General features: G+C 44.3%; 6 non-coding genes and 1 pseudogene across 6 annotated transcripts; 3 read left to right on the top strand and 4 right to left on the bottom strand.

Moving 5' to 3' along the window:
- Nucleotides 1-3,210: 3,210 nt before the first annotated feature.
- On the top strand, nt 3,211-3,329 carry LOC138244751 (5S ribosomal RNA). The gene has a single exon (XR_011193366.1). It is a non-coding gene; the product is annotated as a 5S ribosomal RNA (ribosomal RNA).
- Nucleotides 3,330-3,852: 523 nt separating this feature from the next.
- Nucleotides 3,853-3,971, top strand: LOC138219116 (5S ribosomal RNA; annotated as a pseudogene).
- Nucleotides 3,972-5,716: 1,745 nt separating this feature from the next.
- trnaf-gaa (transfer RNA phenylalanine (anticodon GAA)) lies at nt 5,717-5,789 on the top strand. Its single transcript has one exon. It is a non-coding gene; the product is annotated as a tRNA-Phe (tRNA).
- Nucleotides 5,790-6,546: 757 nt separating this feature from the next.
- Nucleotides 6,547-6,618, bottom strand: trnah-gug (transfer RNA histidin (anticodon GUG)). The gene has a single exon. It is a non-coding gene; the product is annotated as a tRNA-His (tRNA).
- Nucleotides 6,619-7,962: 1,344 nt separating this feature from the next.
- On the bottom strand, nt 7,963-8,036 carry trnan-guu (transfer RNA asparagine (anticodon GUU)). The gene has a single exon. It is a non-coding gene; the product is annotated as a tRNA-Asn (tRNA).
- Nucleotides 8,037-15,381: 7,345 nt separating this feature from the next.
- On the bottom strand, nt 15,382-15,463 carry trnal-uag (transfer RNA leucine (anticodon UAG)). The gene has a single exon. It is a non-coding gene; the product is annotated as a tRNA-Leu (tRNA).
- A 3,798-nt stretch (nt 15,464-19,261) lies between these two features.
- On the bottom strand, nt 19,262-19,350 carry trnay-gua (transfer RNA tyrosine (anticodon GUA)). The gene is given in 2 exon segments: nt 19,262-19,298; nt 19,314-19,350. It is a non-coding gene; the product is annotated as a tRNA-Tyr (tRNA).
- Nucleotides 19,351-19,590: the final 240 nt, after the last annotated feature.

The following is a 19,590-nucleotide window of genomic DNA, read 5'->3' as shown; positions in this document are numbered from 1 at the left end:
TTTCAAGGAAGGGGGTAGAGGGAGGGGTGGAGAGGTTCCAGCTGTCCCCATCGCCATGCTCTCCTTCCTCCTCGCTCGGGGAGAAAACAGAGTCATTTTTTCTTTTCCTCAAGTCCAGCTCCTGGGAGCACTGAGGGGAAAGGGGTGCAGCCGATGCACCAGTCTCCTCTTCCCCCTCACCCACCAGCTGCTGCAGATCCTCCGTGATGGACTGGATGGAGGAGAGGAGGGCATCTGTAGCACTTGCAGAGTCTGAGAAAAGCAGCTCCGCTGAATCCTGGGTATCCTCGCTGGACCCGCTCCACCGGGGGGCCCCACACTGGCCCTCGTTCTGAGGAGCAGGAGTGGGGGAGGGGTCCTCGCTGTTCTCGGGGGTTTTCAAACCCTCGTGCTTGTCTGGTGCAGTCTGCGGTTGTGGGGGCGTAGTGGATTTCTCTTCCACCAGCCCCGGAGCCACAGCAGGACTGATCCTGGCTGGAGGCTGAGAGTCTTTGTCCAACAAGGGTTCTTTGTTTGACTTGTTGTTTGCTTTGGATTTTCGGGCCGGTTTGGCTGAAACAAGCACTGCCTCATCCTTTCTCATTTTGAGTTTATTGGCGTAGGCGTGAGGGCAGTTCTTAAAAACGTGTCCTTCCGAGCCACATAAATTGCACTTTGGCAGCATTGAACAGTCAGAGGCTAAATGTCCCTGTTTGCCACAGGTCTTGCAGCATTTCACAGTGCAGGACGATGCCAGGTGTCCCACAGCACCACAGCGCCGACACACCTTTGGTTGTCCCACATAAAACACATAGCCATTGCAGGCGCCCAGCCGGATTGTAGAGGGCAGGTGCCTTAAGCCTCCATTTACGCTGTCCGGTAGCAAGCGAACCTCGAATTTCCTTGCTCCTGTTTTTATACCATCAACATCTCTAACCTCAGTTCCATGGTGGACGGTGCAGTACTGGTTAAGCCAGGTGTGAATGTCCTCCGTCTTTGCCAGTTCCGAGAACATAACAACATGCACCGTTTTCCTCTCTCTCTGTGTCAGAGGCTGCAAGTTGATCTTCTCAAGTGCAGGAACTTTGCCTCTTTTTGCCTCAAACACATCCACGCATTGTTCAAACAGAGGATAGGTAGCAAATACAACCTCAAATGCTTTCTGACCTGGGAGAGCGAAGATGAAATCCAAGTGCCGAGGTTCAAAGCCAAGTTCCTTTTGTAACACTTTTCTGCTGAACTGCATACGATCCATGAAGAGGTCATCCAAGAGCTCAAAACGTACAGCATTCTTACGGGATCCAAAGGTTGCCATTTCAAAAACCGCAAATCGAACACTGCTTCCAACAAAAGAAAAACAATCCAACTACTCCACCTACAGGCTGATCAAGGTATCTCCCCTGCCAGGTAAGTATGAGCTGTACAAGCCCCTGCAAGCGGCCCGCACCCACAGCACAAAGCGCGGAGCCTAGGCCAGCTCCTCGCCCCGCACACCACCGTCTCCTGCTGGGCCCACTCTTTCGCACACTCACACGCCACTCTAACACTCAAAAGGGTGGGCAAAACGAGAAAACGAGCGCGCCGTTTCCTACACATCTGCAGTCGCCAATGCGCATTAGCAGCATGTCCCGGGACACAATTCGGCCTCATTTGCATAACACCAGACCGGCAGATCGCTACACAAGCTCGCGTCGTGCGCCTGCCACACACCGAACAAACACCGGAGCCTTTTCAGCAATTTCCAAAAAACTGGCCTGCTCGCCTGCCCACAAGGCTCCATCTCTTACCTGCTTTCCAGAGCCTGCTGCCTTCTGTGCTGTTCTCTTGGCACCGCTGTAGCGCTCACAACACCTGCAGCGCGGGGAGAAAGCTTCCACGCTCCGCCGCAGGGAAGGCTCGCTCCGTGCGCACACGTCCTTTCAATGCCAGTTCAACAAGTGCTCCGCATTAGCAGCGTTGGGGCTCTGGCGTGTCGCACCTCACCTCACCTCGCACAGCCCCCTCCTTGAATGTCTGGCGCTGGGTATGCCCCGCTCTCCTCCACCTTATTTTATCGCGTGTGACCACCGACAATGGCCACAATGCCGGGGAATAGCACCTGTAAAGTGTTAATTGGGGCACAGGAACAGCCCGTCTCGTCTCGGGGGCCAGCTTCAAAGACAATACAGCAAACACAGCGGGGCGGGGAAAGTAGACGACACGACACATGCAGGTACATTCAGCTCCGGCGGGAACGAGTCATTTGTCGGTCTTTTCAAGTGCTGGGAGCCGAGTAATCCTTCGCTTGTATCGTTTCTCCCCGGTGACTAGATCTCACCCTGCGACTCTCGACTGGGCTCACCCACGGCAGCCCAGCAGGTGTGAGCCTAGCCGGCACCCGGATTGGAGATTCCCCCCAGAAGCTCAGGTTCCTGCTGCTCCTGCAAGAGGTGTGACTGGGACCAGTAGGGAGCGCTCACCCTGCGGTCTGTGTGGCTTTCTTATGCCCCAGCATCCTGATGGCGACACTCTGCTGTACAAACAGGCGCCGTCCTTCGGGGGAGGCATAAAACCGAGGTCCCGACCCTCCTTGGCCATTAAGAAATCCCAGGGGGTGTCACTCTGGTGTTAGTGTTCCCCTTTACCAATCAGTCGGGGTCTCCTCCTAATCCCCGTCTCATATGTAACAATCAATGACGAGGCCCCCCTGTCCCACGATATTGTATTTGTCTCCTGGCCGCTGGCTGGCGCCGTGAGATTTAGTACTCGCGCAAGAGACCGGGGGCAGAGCGCGAACGCGGTCCCCCGCCCCCCACAAAGTGTGCGCTCCAGGTTCCCTCTCGGGGCTCTGCAACACAGCGGAAAGGCAGTGATAAGGAGCCTCTTGCTCTGACGCCGCAAGGCCACAAGAGGGCGGAGGCGCCGCGCGCCCGGCTGACGTGTTGGACTGGTGCGCTTTATGTGCTGAAATAAACACGCGACAGCCCAGAAATGTTTTGAGTGCTGTGCACTGGAGGTTTTTGTCTTGTGAAGACTTGCCTTGTGCTCCTCCAAGCAGTTTGTTTGTTCTCCTCCAGTGCGGGACAAGCCAACACAAGGGAGCACATTCGCCAACATCCAGGTACGCAATGTGATTTGGAAAGCAGCTCCTTTCCAAAGAGTTGCACACGAACGATCCTTCAGTCCCGCTCGGGGGGCACGGAGCCCCAGCCACACACAGCTTCAAGTAGCGAGTCAGGCGCCATAGCTTTCACTTGTGGCCACACCACCCTGAATGTGCCCGATCTCGTCTGATCTCGGAAGCTAAGCAGGGCTGGGCCTGGCTAGTACTTGGATGGGAAACCACCTGGGAATACCGGGTGCTGTAAGCTTTTAAGCGCAGGAGGCGCCCTATCCCCGCTCGCTCGCTCATTCCCCTGTTCACACGTGCAGTGCGGCTTGTCCGTCTGTTTATTTGTCAGCTTTGGCGAGACACGGGTGCTTGTGTATTAGCGTGAGCGTTTTTTATTCTGATCATGAACAGTTTTACAAGTCCGCAAAGGATCGAAGAAAGGTTTATCGTCAGCTGAAAAGAGACACAGCGCTTCGGCTGTGGAGACTTGATCGGCTGGCGTTCGGGGAGTCGCGTTTTTCAGAATTGTATTGAGATCGTTTTCCACAGAGCTCAGATGTCAAAGCACAGCAGCAGCTCTCCACAGCGATCCTCTATAGCGCCCTTTCTCCCGCAGCTCCGTCCTCATTGGAAGGAAGCAAGAGTGAAAGGCTGAAGTGAAATAGAGCGGGGACGAAGGCAGTGAAGAGAGAGAACGTGGGAAGAAGAGAAAAAAGCAGCGTCGTAAAAGAGGTGACGAAGCTGTCCTCTCTATAAGAGGGGTGCCAGCGAGTTTTGCTCACGTTTATGGCCACACCCCCTTGAGCACCCCTGATCTCGTCTGGTCATGGAAGTTAAACAGGGATGGGTCTGGTTAGTACTTGGATGGGAGACTGCCTGGGAATACCAGGTGCTGTAAGCTTTTAACCGGGGTAAAGTTAGCTTGAAGTTCTAAAACGATTTTGCCACGCCTGTAGCGTTTACACGAAACCTCTTAGAATCGCGAGAATACTTGCTTTGTGCATAAAATACATTGTGAATGCTTTCTCAGCCTTTACTTTTTTGTTTATATTACATTTTTTGGACTAATCACGAATATTCCTTTGTCCATAACTTCGCAACGGAAGCACAGAACGCCTTCAAACCAAATGTATTTTAAAGACCACGACGTGGCTATTTCCACAGCCTCTACATCAAAGTATCAGTGAGCTAATTATCTTTTTTTAAACCTCCGGTTTTTCAGCGATGCGTAATTACGCACTAACTGGAACCCAGGGGACCGCTGTATACACAAGTTCACAACGCGAGAAATACTGTTCAATACGGCTTCATGCGAAAAACCCGTATATGACCATAGGCAACAGAATAGCGCAGTCTCCAATTACTCAGACTGTAAGCAGGGGAATAAAGCTTTGTCTGAATTCTGAAACCCTTCCTTTACGTCCTGTTTTCATTCAGGTAAGAGTCAACTATATGCACAATACTACTGACAACAGGAAGATTAAAATATTCTTTACTCAGCAGCTTATTAAAAAAAGCTCCCATGATGTTCAAACCGATTTTTTACACAGAACACTGACACAGCTTTGCGTTCTGAATCTCTTTTTCTCGTGTGTTTATTTAATGTGGCACAATGTACTGGGATAGGGGTATTCTGTTCACAAACCAATAGCATTTAAATCACAGCACACACAATGCTGCAAGTAAGTGTTTTGCACACTAAGCAGAGAGCGATGTCTTCCTCGTTAGTATAGTGGCAAGTATCCCCACCTGTCACGCGGGAGACCAGGGTACATCAGGACATGCATTGAAGTGAAAGCAGGATGCGCTGCGACATCCACTGTGCAGATCCCGCCACACTAAGATGTGAGTGGGTCTGTTCGATCACAGCGCTAGGCGAATCCCCAAACAGTGTGAGTGGCAACAAACGAAACGGGCCTGTTTCCGCCCGGTTTCGATCCGGGGAAATCGGGCCCAGTAGTGGCGGGATCTGTACAGTGCATGTCGCAGCGCTTCAATGTGCATCCTGATGTCCTACCCCGAGAACAGAAAAGACAGCATCCACAGCAACAACAGCTCAGGTCTCTGCACAGGAGCTAAGCTGCCCTCATCTCCTCTGCTCTGCGGCTCCTGCGGAGTGGAGTCCTGCCTGGAGCCGTGTTTGCAGGCGGCGGCTCCCCGCGCCCTGTCTGGGCGTCGTGTCCAAGAGCTCCTGGGAGGAAGAGAGAGCCCTCCCACTCGGGGGCTTTTCCACGGTCTGTGTGAGGAGGGGCGGGTGTGTCCAGTAGCTTATCGAGCGGAAGCCTGGGGCGGCGGAGAGCTGTGATCGTGCAGACCTTGAGGTGTCACCTCTTTGTCTGCTTTCCCGCCCCCCCTCCGCCCAAGCTCTGCTCCAAAGTAGCCCGGCAACCCCTCACACCTGCACGTGTCACAACCTAAGGTGCGGTCATGAGACACCCATGGGGTGTCGTTCTGTTCTTGCTAATTGTTTCCTGCCCGTCGCAGGCAGGAGTCCATGCGAGGAAAATGCGCTGGACAGAGCTCAGAGGGCGCAGCTGGGTGGCTTTCCTTCTGAGTGACGTTCCTGCAACACTCTCCCGCTACTCTTGGTGCGCTCATGCCACAACACAGGAAGGCTCGAGCAGGTGGCTGTGGGCTTTGCGCACTGCTGAAATAGCTCAGTTGGGAGAGCGTTCGACTGAAGATCTAAAGGTCCCTGGTTCGATCCCGGGTTTCGGCATTTTGTTTCATCGCGCCCTTTGTTACTCTCTCCAGCGCCCCCTGTCTAAAGTGACGGGTCCCTTTCTCAGCCCGAAACACAAGCGAGACACCAGCAGCGGTCCCTGCAGGTTTCCGTAATGTAGCGGCTATCACGTTCGCCTAACACGCAAAAGGTCCCCGGTTCGAGACCGGGCGGAAACAGCCTTGTTTTGCACGCTCCTGTACTTCACAGAGGTCTTCAGCGACCGGTCATTTGTTCCCAATGTATTTCCGGTGCCTTCGTGCACTCTTGTACCAAACGCACGTTCCTTCTGTACGCGGAGCCGATCATTTGCAATTGGGCTGTGCCGACAGACCAGGACGAGCTCTGTCGGCTCAAAAGCAGCGCAGGACCTGCAAGAACAACAGAAAGATTAGCATCCAGCGGGGGCCTCTTAGTGAGCCCAAGAGCTCATCAAGAATCGGCTCCAGCAACAGGGCTGGGCGCATTGTTCCATTCTCCGCCCACTCTCGGTGTAAACAAGTCCCTCCTGGTCTCTGCTTGAAATGCACTTTCCTGCGTTTGCTTTGGTGTAACTGGCTTCCCCTGCATGGGCGAATGTGAAGAAGATCCTTAGTAAGTCATTGAAGAAAACCGAGAAGAGGTCGGAGTGGCCTCTGTCGTTCATCAACGATCCAGTCAGGCAGTACTCCTCTGTAAAGCGCCGTTCGTTCACATCGATTGGCTTTTTTTTTGCCTTCATTCGTGCGAGTAGTAAAAGCAGACGCCCCTATTCTGCCGTGACCCGGATTCGAACCGGGGTTGTTGCGGCCACAACGCAAAGTACTGACCACTATACGATCACAGCGAGTTACCGAGACACACACGGCAGGGCGGAAAGGGCTGTGCTCTCTTCGTGTGACATAATTCGGAAAAGTCCTGACGTTGCATTTCAACTGAGCCCCAGTATACATCGACCCTTCGACACTCTGAGTGACAACTCTCTTGCGTGTTTTCTCATATTTATGTAGTTTGCTTGCATGACGCCGGTGAAGTGGAAATCTAATAAGTAAATTGATTCTTAAAAATGTAGAGAGCTTTGAAAAAATATATTGGTGCTTTTAGATAATATATTTCAAGGATGTAACTGCTGTGCTACAGTGCGTGCAGAATTTTAGAAAACAGTTCGTCAACAAAGTACACTGTTTAGGTTAGTTTAGAAGACAATGTACCAAAACAATATATGCTGTCTGGGTCATTAGAATTAGCTGAAAGTAACTGATAAGCTTTGAATAACAAATCTAGTTTTTCTTCTCTCGCTCTATGATGTAATCTGTTTTCTCTTAGAGAAAGGGGAAGTTTTAGAAGGGACCAAGTGCTGAACTTTTTTACAGCGCAATGTCTTATAAAAACCCTGTACTGCTTGTAACAAATTGAGTCTGTGGTTGCACTTTGCAGGGCTCCCAATATTGCAATATTGAAATAAAGACCTTACTCAGGTGAGAACTCTCTCTTGTGGCTTCCTTGATAGTTATATTTCCATGACAATTTGGGGGCTCGTCCGGGATCACAAACCTGAGCGCGAACGGCTGCTGAAACTCCATCCGGACCCGGACAATTTTAGCAAATTGGACGAACCTCGGAGGATAAACTGTTTATCCTTCCAGAGACGCGTCTGGAGAATTGGCAGCTGTCTGACGTCAGTAAGTGATCCTTTAAAATTAATAGTTATATTTCCATGACAAGAGAAAAACCATCAACACCCCTACCACCTCCACCAATCCTAACCTTGTTTTTACTATACCCTCTGACCTTTCCCTTTCACCCCTTTGCATCCTCAGCTAACATATTTTAAAATTACAATAGACTGTATAGTATTTATGTTTAAAATTAAGGTAAATATGTCAAAATATCAAAATCCAACTGCACAGTGCTATTGTAAGAATGCTTGTCAAGTTCTCAAACAAACCTGCATTGTATTTTTAAAATATTTCAGCAGAGGATTCAACTGGAGTGTAAATGAAGATTCGACGATAATTTTTTTTGAGTGAATATGGTTTTCTGGGGAGTTGCAATGTTGGGCATTATTGGACATTTCCCGGTGACCCTGACACGTGTTAAACACTCGCATTTCCTGCAAATATTAAAATGGTTAAGGTTTCGCTGAGAAATCCAATCGACTGCAGACAATGTTCATATCGCCAAAGAACCCCGTCCCTGGGTGGACTCGAACCACCAACCTTTCGGTTAACAGCCGAACGCGCTAACCGATTGCGCCACAGAGAATGACTGGTAAGGTCATTTCTCGAATCACAAGGTTTCGGTAAAAAAAAAATCTCTTCCCGTTTATTTTGCCAGCCGGTAATATTTCTTCTGCACTGATAACCAAGAACTGAATTTCATGTTTTGCAAGCTGTGTGAAGTTCATCAAAAACAAGTTTTTGAAAGGAAATGAACACATGCATTTAACAAAATCAAGCCCTTTGTGAGTGCCCCAAATGGTACGTTCTGTACTACAACATAGGAAGAAATACACGGCTGGGATTTGAACCACAGTTCTGTTGTTCAATAAAGAGGCACTTTAACCAACTAGGGTACGGTGACAGGACCACCATCACCTTTTACAGCCACTTGGACACACCGCTCTGAGACATCTGTGTTCAGAAAGCGCTGAACCTGCGCTCAGAGCAAATTGCCTCTTTTACATACAGTAGCAGCCCCGACACTGAGAAACGAAGAGAACTGGCTTTTATCTGGCATTTTTCATGTCCAATGCGTTTGACATCTAACAAGGGCGACAAAGTTCTTTTGCAACACTATTTCTTCTTCTTTTTTATTTCTGTACGCTTTGATAAAAAACGAGAAATCGTGCAACGGAAAAATGTCTTTTTTTCATAGAGAAAACGTGCACCAGGAAATGTTGTGTTGAGAAGAAATGATTTAACATGATACGTGACCTAATTTATCCGAGCAATTGCTCGACCAGCAAGATCTGGAGAGGTTGGAGAGTCTGGTGGATGTGATAATTATACGGTGTTGTGGAAGAAAACAGTCTTTCTTTGAATTCTCAGTCAGAATTTCAGTGCGAAACATAAACCCCTTGTCTGATTTAAAGAGATTATATTTTAAAACTCATAAAAAATAAGAAAACACATGTTTCTCACTTTGAAATTTTAGACGGAGCGGTGCATGACTAGTAGCGGCGCTGAGCACACTATGGGGGAATTCAGGTCATGTGAAATGCCAGCGGTTTAATAAACAATGCGTCTGATTTCGGATCATAAGATTGTAGGTTCGACTTCTACCTGGCTCGTGTAAATTTTATTCAAGCTCCTCAGTAATAGCTGTATATTATGTAATGAACCGCACCTGAAAGCAAACGTTGGGTCTGTTTCCTTTGTTTTCCAGCATGAAATAGCAAATCGTTACAAAAAGCACCTGCTAATGTCCAATAGCGGGTTTTGTTTTCAAATTACAGTTTCAGGCTTCAGACACTTTTTAATAAAACAAAAGTGTCCGGAAACTCATTAACTTTCAGGTTTGCTTGAACCTGTATTAAAAAAAAGTTATCTGAAACTTCCGGGATTCCATTATCTGATGTAGCTGTCTCTAAAGTTGGACGTGATGTTAAGCAGATGTGAACTGTGCCTTTTCTCTTAAAAAAAAAAACAAAGTTCTTTTTTCCCCTCCACTCCAATGCTGGAGACTGTAAGCCTGTGTGAGCTCCACACTGCGTGTCCTGTACTGCTCTATTTTGTTTTGATTATCTATGTGGTGTACAGATAGAACTCAACTGCATGGGGTGAATTCCGTGTTCAGGACCAGCAGAACCTGAAAAAGTAACAGCTGACCTCGACATGATTTGAACACGCAGCCTTCTGATCTGGAGTCAGGCACGCTACCGTTGCACCACGAAATCACAGTTGTCAGTGCTGTTGAATTTCCCAAAGGAGACAAATCAGCTTCACACAAAAAAAATCTCCTGTGAAGAGCGCAGCTCTCCGAAGAGAGTCTCTTCTTCCCAGACCACATTTTATTCTTCCTGCGCAGCTCTTGTGCAGGTGTTGTTCTCAATTACAGATCCAGGAACACTGATTTTTTTTCTATTTTGTTTTAAATTAAGTACCCCATGGTGCAACGGTAGCACGTCTGACTCTAAATCCCCAAGTTCATTTTCAAAGTATATCGGAGTCAACTGATACTGATCAGGTTCTGCTGCTACTGAACCCGCAGTCTTCACCTTAAGGTTCAATTCCTCAAGCCTTTTGACCTTATATGTCCATCCCTTCTCGTCAAAACTCGTATTTTCACAGAGTACCCTTCAGAAATCGCGGTATAGAATGAAAAAACTCCAGTAGATCTTGGCCGCTGTTGGTGATTTTCCTTTAAAAATAAATGAATCTCTGGAAATTTTACGGAGTGTATCACTTTCACTGAGACCGAGAAGTGTTAAGCTGTACATGAGTCTTTGTGGTTCGGTTGTTAAGCAAAAGGGTGGTGGTTTGAGCCCTCCCAGGGACACTATGAGCCTTTTAATGTACACACCCGTCTCACTTTATCTCCACGGCCGGTCTTGTACCGCAATCAAATACAGAGCCCGTAGGAGGCAGTAAGCTTGCATATATAGGTGTGTATATAATGAAGAAGCAGAGGTTAGTTTCTCATCTGCGCGTTACAGAGCCTTACGCAACTCGTACTGTACCAACAGCTAGGGTTTGATCCCTGCACGGGCTATTAGTTGAAAAGCCATTGTAAATGACGTGTAAGAGATACAAGAGATACTCTGTAATTCTATACCACTCTACAGGAATGCGTGCTACGGATGCAAGTGACCAATTGTATTTAAAAAAAGCTATTGTATCTCCAGCAAATAGGGAGAAAGGAGAATGTGCGTGATTTTGGAACAATGCCAACATTGTAAACACAGGAATGCATAGAAATACGTGCTACGAACGCAGGCAATCTTGTGAGCACACGAAAGCGTGATAGAAAAATATTTAAGAACTGTTCGAATTTGAGAAAAATACACCGAGCGTCTCTGTGTTTCGCTCCCATGCGCATGAAATAAAAACTTTAAATAAATACGGAAATAAAAACGGAAACGCGGAAAAAGCTTGCGGATTGCTAAAGCAGGTAAGCTACACTATTTTTGAAGAACCTTATTTACCGTTGGCAAAAGAGCTGACACGTATTATGTGTGGAAAAAAAGCTGCTAAACAGCTCGACCTGCTGCCCCCCTCCCACTGAAAGACACAGTCATTCATAGAATTATTGAAATGAAGGATTATATCAAAAGTACACTGATAGAGCGCGATAAGATGAGCAGATGTTTTTTCACTGCAATTAGATGAGTCTGTAGTCGATTTGGCCAATTTGCTCGTTTACGTTAGATACGAGTTTGAGGGTATGTCCCATGAAGACTTTCTGTTCTGTAAACCGCTACCAACAGGAACTACAGGAGAGCACATATTTCAGCTTCAGAATGAATTTATCGAAGAGAATGACCTCGACTTGATAAAATGCATCTGAGTTTGTACAGACGGTGCTAGAGCAATGACAAGCCGACATAACGGTGCAGTTGCACGAATTAGAGAGGTTGCTCCAGAAATTAATGTACGCATTACAACATCCACCGCGAGACCTTTGCCGTCAAGAAAATGCCTGATGATTTAATATCTGTTAGACTCTGTTGTGAATTGTATCAAGGCTTGAAAAATTAATTCACATCTCCTTTGCTCAACTAAATAGGCTCACCCCTCTCACTGAAATGGTGCTTTTTTATTAGTTGTTGTTAATGTTTTTTTTTCTGTAAAATACTTTGAGAAGCCACCTTTAAAGGCGCTATATCAAATAAAGTTCATTATTATAATATTTATTATATGTATGTGTGAGTATGTGCACGTACACTCATGTTGGTCATTGAGAATTTCTGGGGTTCCTATGAGATGATGACTTGTAGGTGGTACTTGGATGCTTTGGTTGGATTAGGGGTGGTACTTGGTCCAAAAAGTTTGAGAACCACTGCTGTAGATACTTTATTGATCCCATGAGGGAAATTAATAAAGCTTATCCAGCTGGCTTTTATGTTTCACACTAAATTGCGATCTTGAAACCAAAATAATTAGAAATATGGAACACAACCATTGTTCTCCAAGAAGGAAAGCTGTTTAACACTGACGTCACTCCTTTTTATTTAACCCAGATTGTGAAGACAACTCCACCCTATCAAAGGAAAATGTTGCACAAAAGTTGGAAAGCACACTCTGAATCCATCTGTACTGTATATTTGATTTCCGCGATCCGTTCAAGGCTGCTTGGTGCTTCGCAAGCAAGTCATGTTCAGGGAAGAAACTCAGCTTAGAGAACTACTGGTGCATTTTCACTCATTGAATTTGATCTTTGTACTCTCTTTTCATTCTCAGCTATAATATTTCAAAATTACAGTTCGGATTTGATGGAAAACTTCACAGGCATTATTAAGTTAGGACTGTACAATTGTATTTTAATATCTTGGTATATTTACCTTCATTTTAATATGGATGTAACCATAAATGTTGTACTTTTGTCGTACATTTTAACTGAGGACGCACGACGACTATTATACCTTGTGATACATGCAAGACATCTGTAAACGAAGATGTAATTACAGTCAAATTGGCAATTAACAGAAAACCACAATTGTATAATATTATTTCTCTATGTCGATGATCAGTTGAAGGATTTGAAGAAACTATATATTATTCCTCGATATCGATGATCAGTTGAAGGATTTGAAGAAACAGCAGCGATAGCAGGTGATTTTGGTTTTGAACCCATTTTTACACCTCAATAATCCATTTGTCCTCGAAAAAAGAAAAGACAGGCATGTTTTGAGTCTCATAATGATCATCTTCTCGATCCAAAGAAACATATAAATTTGATTCCTTCCGTAGTATTTTGGATTTTCTTACGAAGATCTCACGAAGTATTGCCAGGATCTATATTTAGCGTTCAGTAGCGATAACACTGCTGATATTGATTGAGTAGAAATCTATGATGTATTGACAACTTTATCTGAAGCGAGAAGTCCTAGAACGCTGTCTATGAAGTGTTAGGATTCATACCAAGATATGCTTTTTGTTTTCAACCCAAAATGCTGCTATTGCATTACACATTATATGAACATTACCAGTTTTGGTAGCTTCTCTGCATGATTTTTCAAAACTGAAACTAATTACAAAATTATTTAAGATCAACCATGACAAAAAAATTATAAATCAGGACTAATATTAATATCAACTGATGTTACTACAGAAAAAAAGATTTAACTGAAATATTAATAAGACTATGCAAGCCTAAAAAGTAGAACAATTCAATTTATATAACTTTTTTTTTTTAGAAATGGGCTCACACACCGGAAGACACTAACGTTTCTCTTCGTTAGAGTATGTGAATAACAGTTTAACCCAAAATATTTGGAGTCCAGAGGGAGGACTTGCTCGCTGAATGATCTCTCAAGAAATCCCTGGTGAGATTCAACAGGTGTTTTCTTCAACAGCCACTAAAAGTCTGATGACCTTCTCTGGATTTCCTGAATATGACGTAAAATTAGTTCAAATCATTTGGTAGTTAACACAACGAAATGCTTTGGAGGTACATTTAAAACAGCAGAGCAAGACTGTAGCACTTCGTGTGTGACTGAATTTAATTGTGTAAACCTGGCTCTCTATGAACACGAGCAAAGAGTTCTTACTCAACAGAAGATTGCGATGTGAGCACAATAATATAAGACATCTGGAGAAGCCAGAGATTGAACTCAGGACTTCATACATGAAAAGCATGGACTCTACCACTGAGCTACATCCCCTATGGCACCGATGGTGGGACTGACTTAAAGATGTGCATATGTTTACTGACCACAATCCACCCTTCATGAATAATTGAAATGAATAATTTATTTTTATATCCAGTCACATGGGCGACGGTGGTTGATTCTTCAATGGGGGAGTGCGTTTTTCTACCTCCTTACTCGACTGTCTTTCAATTATGTTTTCTTTGAAACCTTTTTGCATCTTTTAAGTGCTTGCAATTAAATTACGCATAGAAAAACAGCAGTACAGTTGATGTTCATGGACTGATGCACACAACTCCAGTGATAAAGCCCTTTTGTAAATATTTTAGAAGAATGTTAAAGGGCGAAACAACGCTCCAACCACGTGAATGGTAACAAGAAGGATCGTGTTCTTATTTAATATGTGCTTTTGAATTGCCTTGTCAATACACACAGGCTTTAGAGATGGACAAATAATTGAGTGAATCAAATTAGTTTTTGTTGGTCGTCTGTGTCTTCATAACTTTGTAGGTGAGAGAGAGGATTGCGAAAATGTGCAGGTGCTTCTCAGAAGTGCGTTGGTGGTATAGGTTCCTTCAAATAACTGAGCCAGTGCATCCCAAATCTTTTCAAGATGATCTGTGATCTGGTAACACATCTCCTGAAACTAACATTCGAGGTAGGAAGTGTGCTCTTAAACACCAAAACACTCAAAAAGGAAGAAGCAGATCTCTGTACACAAGACAGTAGTGCGATATTAGAATTTCAGAGTTCTTGACGGATTCAGGCTCCTTCTCAGAGGTCCTTGCTCGCCAAATAACTTTGCATCTGAGGAAGAGCACCACGGAAAAAACCCAACTCAACAAGAGAGCGCGTTGGTTGCTCTTGCTCTTAATGCAAGGAGCTGTTTTTTTTTTCCTCGCAATAATAATTATTAACCAGAAACAGCAGCACAGGTAGGTCGCATTTGTGATTATGTCATTTCTCTGCTTCAGCAAGGTCAATAAAAGACTCTGAAAGTAGTAAAGCAAAACTGAACTCAAAATCATATTAGGAATTCTGAGCGATATCTCCATACAGGTAATCCAATAAGAACGTTGAAATATTTGAATATTATCTCTCTGTAGATTGCGCTGCTTTTTACCCAGAGTAAAACTATTGGATTGAAGGAATGCTAACCGCTGGGTTAAAATGTATAGTTGTTATTTGGAGAAATCTGTAAACTCATGATCGACAGTGCTGATTATTTTCCGGAGACGGAGCACTGATGACCTATCCGAGCTAATTGAGAAAGCTCACCCAGTGGATACTCTAGCAGAACGTCAAAGAACATTCACCTTTGTATCCAAAGAAACCACAGGAACAACATCAGGAAGCATAATCAATTCCCCTTTTAAATCTTTCCTGTAAGGTATGCTATGTGAATTCATGAAGTTAATCCTCTGATCTCTTTTGATCACGAACAAAGTACTTCTGATGGAGCGCTATGTTCAAAGATTTAATAAGCTTTACCCCTGCCAACGATTCGGCGTGAAGAATTAAAAGTTTCACAGACAAAAGCAGCTCACCACCACAGCCAATATTGAATGTACTGTACTTGCCGGTACACTATCATGTGCACTGCCTCAAAAGTGATCTTGGCAGATGTTGTTCCCTACATAAAGCTGAACGTGCCAAAGAGAATTTCTGTTGAGAAAACAAAATATTTTTTCTGCCTTGATGTTAAGCCTGTCTTTTAGAAAGTCTATCTCTTAACACCTCCTGCAGCCTAACAAAAAGCACTTTTACTGATCGTATTGCAGGTCTTAAAACATTAACATTTGGCAGCGGTGGGATTCGAACCCACACCCCCAGAGAGACTGGAGCCTAAATCCAGCGCCTTAGACCGCTCGGCCACGCTACCTTCCTCCATGTCCATCTTCCTCACATTGCTGGCTTGGACTCGGGGGGCTTCAGCTCTTGTCGTCGGATCTAATATCATGACATATGGAAGTGACTGCACCTTCATCTTCCGAGATGCTTTCAATAGCACAAACGCTACTTTCACTGGCACAAACATAGCAATAACGAAGGAGGTGGGTTTCATCCTTTGTGCTGTTTGTAGGGGCGCAACTCTACGTCGATCTACTGACTTGAAGAGCAAAAATCAAAATCCTCTCCTACTACTATTGCTTTTTTCATAGTTTCTTCAAATCCTTCATTTGAACGTCGATTTTGAAGGATATTGATGATAATACCACATAAATTGTGGTTTTCTTGTGATCGCCAATTTTATTCAAATATTAGCCTTTTTTACGGTTCCTTGCGTGTTTCACAAGGTATAATAGCCCCCCTTGCATCCTCAGCTAACATATTTTAAAATTACAATAGCTTATACAGCATGCATGTTTACATTTATATTAAAATTAAAGTAAATATACAAGAATACATACAGTACTAACCCAATAATCCTTGTCAGGTTCTCCAACAAATCTGCGTTGTTATTTTAACATGTTTCAGCTGAGGGTGCAAAAGGAGTATAAATGAATTTTCCCGCCAGCCATTCAAAGACCAAATTCCATGAGTGAACATTATTTTCTCAGAAGTTGCCGGCATTGGACTTTGCCGGTGGTATTGAATTATGTCCAAACTGTTGTAGTAGTTCCTTCTTGAAATTCGACACGTGCAAAGCACTCGTAATATCATAGGTGTTAAAGTTCGCTGAGTCTATTCGAGTCATGGTGTGTATCCCTGCCTATCATTGGGAGACAGGTAGCTTTTTTACACTCAGATTCCTATCTTCAATGCTTTGTGTGAGAGCTTACATAACTTTCATTTTCTCACATTTTCTGACGACTGTTCCAAAGGGGCACCCTGTCAATTCCGAATACTTTTCAAAAATCTGCCTGCATGTTTGATTATTGTCATTTAATTTAAAAAAAGTTCAATATTGATCATAACTAAAGAAAATAATGATCATGAACAAAAAAGGGATAAAGATGCGAGTCGATCTTGAATCACAGCTGGGTGACACGGGCTTCTGTTCTGATATGGTTGTATGAGAAACAGGAGGAATCGCCAATCTCCTATAGAACATGAGTTGAATCAGGAGTGAGACATTTCGTATACTCGTGCATATGTCAACGCCTGACCTACATCGTAAAACTAACATTAAGTTGTCAGAGACATTCATTTATATACAAACAAGAGACAGACCAAGTAATAATTCTACATTAGTTCAGGTGGGTAAACCTGAACTAACTAACTAATAAACCTATTAATAATTCTACATTAACGTGTCCTACACTGATCAGACTAATTGACATGGTCTGATTCAGAGCCTGTGCAGTTCGTGCTAATTACAACAATGACAGTTCTGGACCCTCATCACCGAACTGAGCACAAGTTCAGCTGTTCTCCAGTTTTGTTACGCATGGTTTTTCATTGCAATTGAGTTCAGAGCTGGAGCTGATCTCCAGACAGTACAGTGTTTTGGGTAAGTTGTCGACGCAGGAGGCTGCAGACAACTTACCCAAAGTGTTTTCTATAGCTTTCAGGTGCAGTTCATTTATATAAAAGAATGTAAGTGGTATAAACTCAACAAGCCAGATGGCAGTCGAACCTATAATTTTCTGACACGAGGCCTAACGCGTTATTCATTACGCCACTGACCCTGCTATTATAGTGTTAAAAAAACGCGTTTTCTACGTCTGTTTAAAAATCACTAAAAAAGACAAAGGGCTTGTGTGTTGCGCTAAAATTCCGCTTCATTTCGAATGCAAATAAAAACCGTTTTGTTCCGTGAAATCATACATTTGTCACATCCTTCATACTATACTTCTCTCTTGTATTAGTAAAGCATTTTGATTTAAACTGAACAATATATTGTAACGCAACAAGGGCTCAGGCGGGCGCCGTCGCCGCATTAGGTCGGCCCCCCACCGTCGGGAGCTCGAACCCGGGACTCCCATGTCTCTCTGCAGCGACCCAGCCCGGTGAGCTAAAGAGAGATCTCCCCACAACCCACGGGCTGTGGTCCTGCTATCACAGGGAAGGGCAGTGACGTCACCTGCTCTGGTACACCGGCTCTTACACAGTGCCTGTCGGGCGTAAGCGTTACACTATGAAAGGTTTCATCTATACACTTACACATAATAAGTATACGAATAAATACTCGGAAGAAGCCGCAGCTCAGGTATTAGAGAGATTTAAAATCGGATCGGAGGATTTAGAGTCCAGACTGCAAACCAACAGCTGACACAGGTCTTTTATAGAACCGTTTTGATTTCCTCTACTTTGTCCACGTGACGTCATTGTCCTGCTCGCAGCCGAGCCCGACACACGTCTGGTTTCTGTCGCTGGGCGCACACCCTGCGGTCCATGCGGGTCCTGATACCCCAGTACAATGACAGGGACGCTAAACTGTAAACAGGTGCCGTCCTTCGGCTGAGACGTAAAACCAAGGTCCTGACTCTCTGTGATCATTCAGGAGAATGGTGGTGGTGGCGGGGAGTCCCCATTACCTGAAAAGCGCATTGAGTGGAGTATCCAGAACAGCGCTATATAAGTGTAAGCAATAATGATTCTTATTATTATGTAAAATGCAATAAAAAATAAAACAAAATATCAAACTTTGATTCAAAATAGATTAATATAAAACTGATAAAGTTAATGCTTTTTTCAGGGCTATATCTACTTTTTTTTTAAAAAAGCGAAGTCTGTCGCGACTGAAAGTTAGAGAAGGTATACCAGCGGGTGCCTTCATATCGTGAGCGTCAGTCTCGCCCGTAGCTGCGAGAAGGTTAAAAGCGCACAAGTGATTTGTCTTTCGTCAAAGTAACTGCCGGAGCAGTAAGATGCAGAGCACAATCCAGCAGCTGTAGACGATGTTTGGGGAAGAGCTAATTCTGTTTTCAGCACAGGGAGTGAGAATGAGCTCAGTCCGGCTCCCAGCAGAATCCATCCTGGTTTGGTTACAGTGAGTCTGAGGCTCTTTGGATCGTAACGTAAAAAAAACAATTGCTCACATCGTGTGACTTCCACGACAGGAAGGAAAGATATCACTTAAAAAAATCAGAACTGAAGATTTGGATCCGGGGCCTCATACTTATAAAATTATTAAAATAATAATTATCAAAATATCAGATTGTGTTTCTGCAAAATTTCGTGCACAGTATGCCATTTTTATCTAAAACAGTCACAACGAGGGCTTTACACGCAGGCTGGGGTATTTTCCCCTTTTATATTTTTGCCACTTTATATCGAACCTGTTATACTCCCAGAAGTGCACAGTAGCTTGTACTTAATAAAAATGTACAATTCACCGCTGGTATAAACAGATGTGTGCCGTGTTTGCCTTTGTAAGCATTTGTTTAAAAAATAAGTTCACAATACGATAAAAACACAGAAAGCACAAACTTTATAATACAACGATACAAAATCAATACCAAATCATTATGCCAATTAAGTAACTATCCTTTGAAAACAGAGAACACCTTTATATCTACAAAAAACTTGACATTTGTATGTATTTTTGAATTACAAAGCAGACAGTGTAGTCCCTTAATTCAAAGATCAGATCTTGGCAAAAAAAAAGACAATCAGACGTGGGCTGAATTCGGAACAGGAGCCTTTGCTTAGTCGATTATTGAGCTTTTGATCAATGTCTGAATAAAACAGATTCGCTTTTTTAACTCTTTGATTAAATTACATGAAAAGCACCTTCCTTCGAGCCGGAATCAACCCAGCGACCTAAGGATTCCCTGTTGACTCCACTACAGTCCTCCGCTCTACCAACTGAGCTATCGAAGAGATGCTGTGGCATCGCTCTCTGGCACATACTGAATGAAGTAAAATGTGAAATGGGTGATTTAAATCCCACTTCGACATCAAGTTTCCAACTCGTTTCCTTAGTCTCATTTACCTTGAATTTAAGCCACGAACCAGGATTCTACTGTATAAACTTCCAGGGATATTACAAAATGTTTGATGGGGCATCAATCATTCCAGGCGGAAATTGATTCATTTTTTTTCTCGAGGGATCATATTAAA

This window comes from Lepisosteus oculatus, chromosome 14 (assembly GCF_040954835.1).
Source record: "Lepisosteus oculatus isolate fLepOcu1 chromosome 14, fLepOcu1.hap2, whole genome shotgun sequence".
NCBI lineage: Eukaryota > Metazoa > Chordata > Actinopteri > Semionotiformes > Lepisosteidae > Lepisosteus > Lepisosteus oculatus.
Note: the sequence above shows the minus strand (reverse complement) of the source record. Positions and strands in the feature narration are given on the sequence as shown.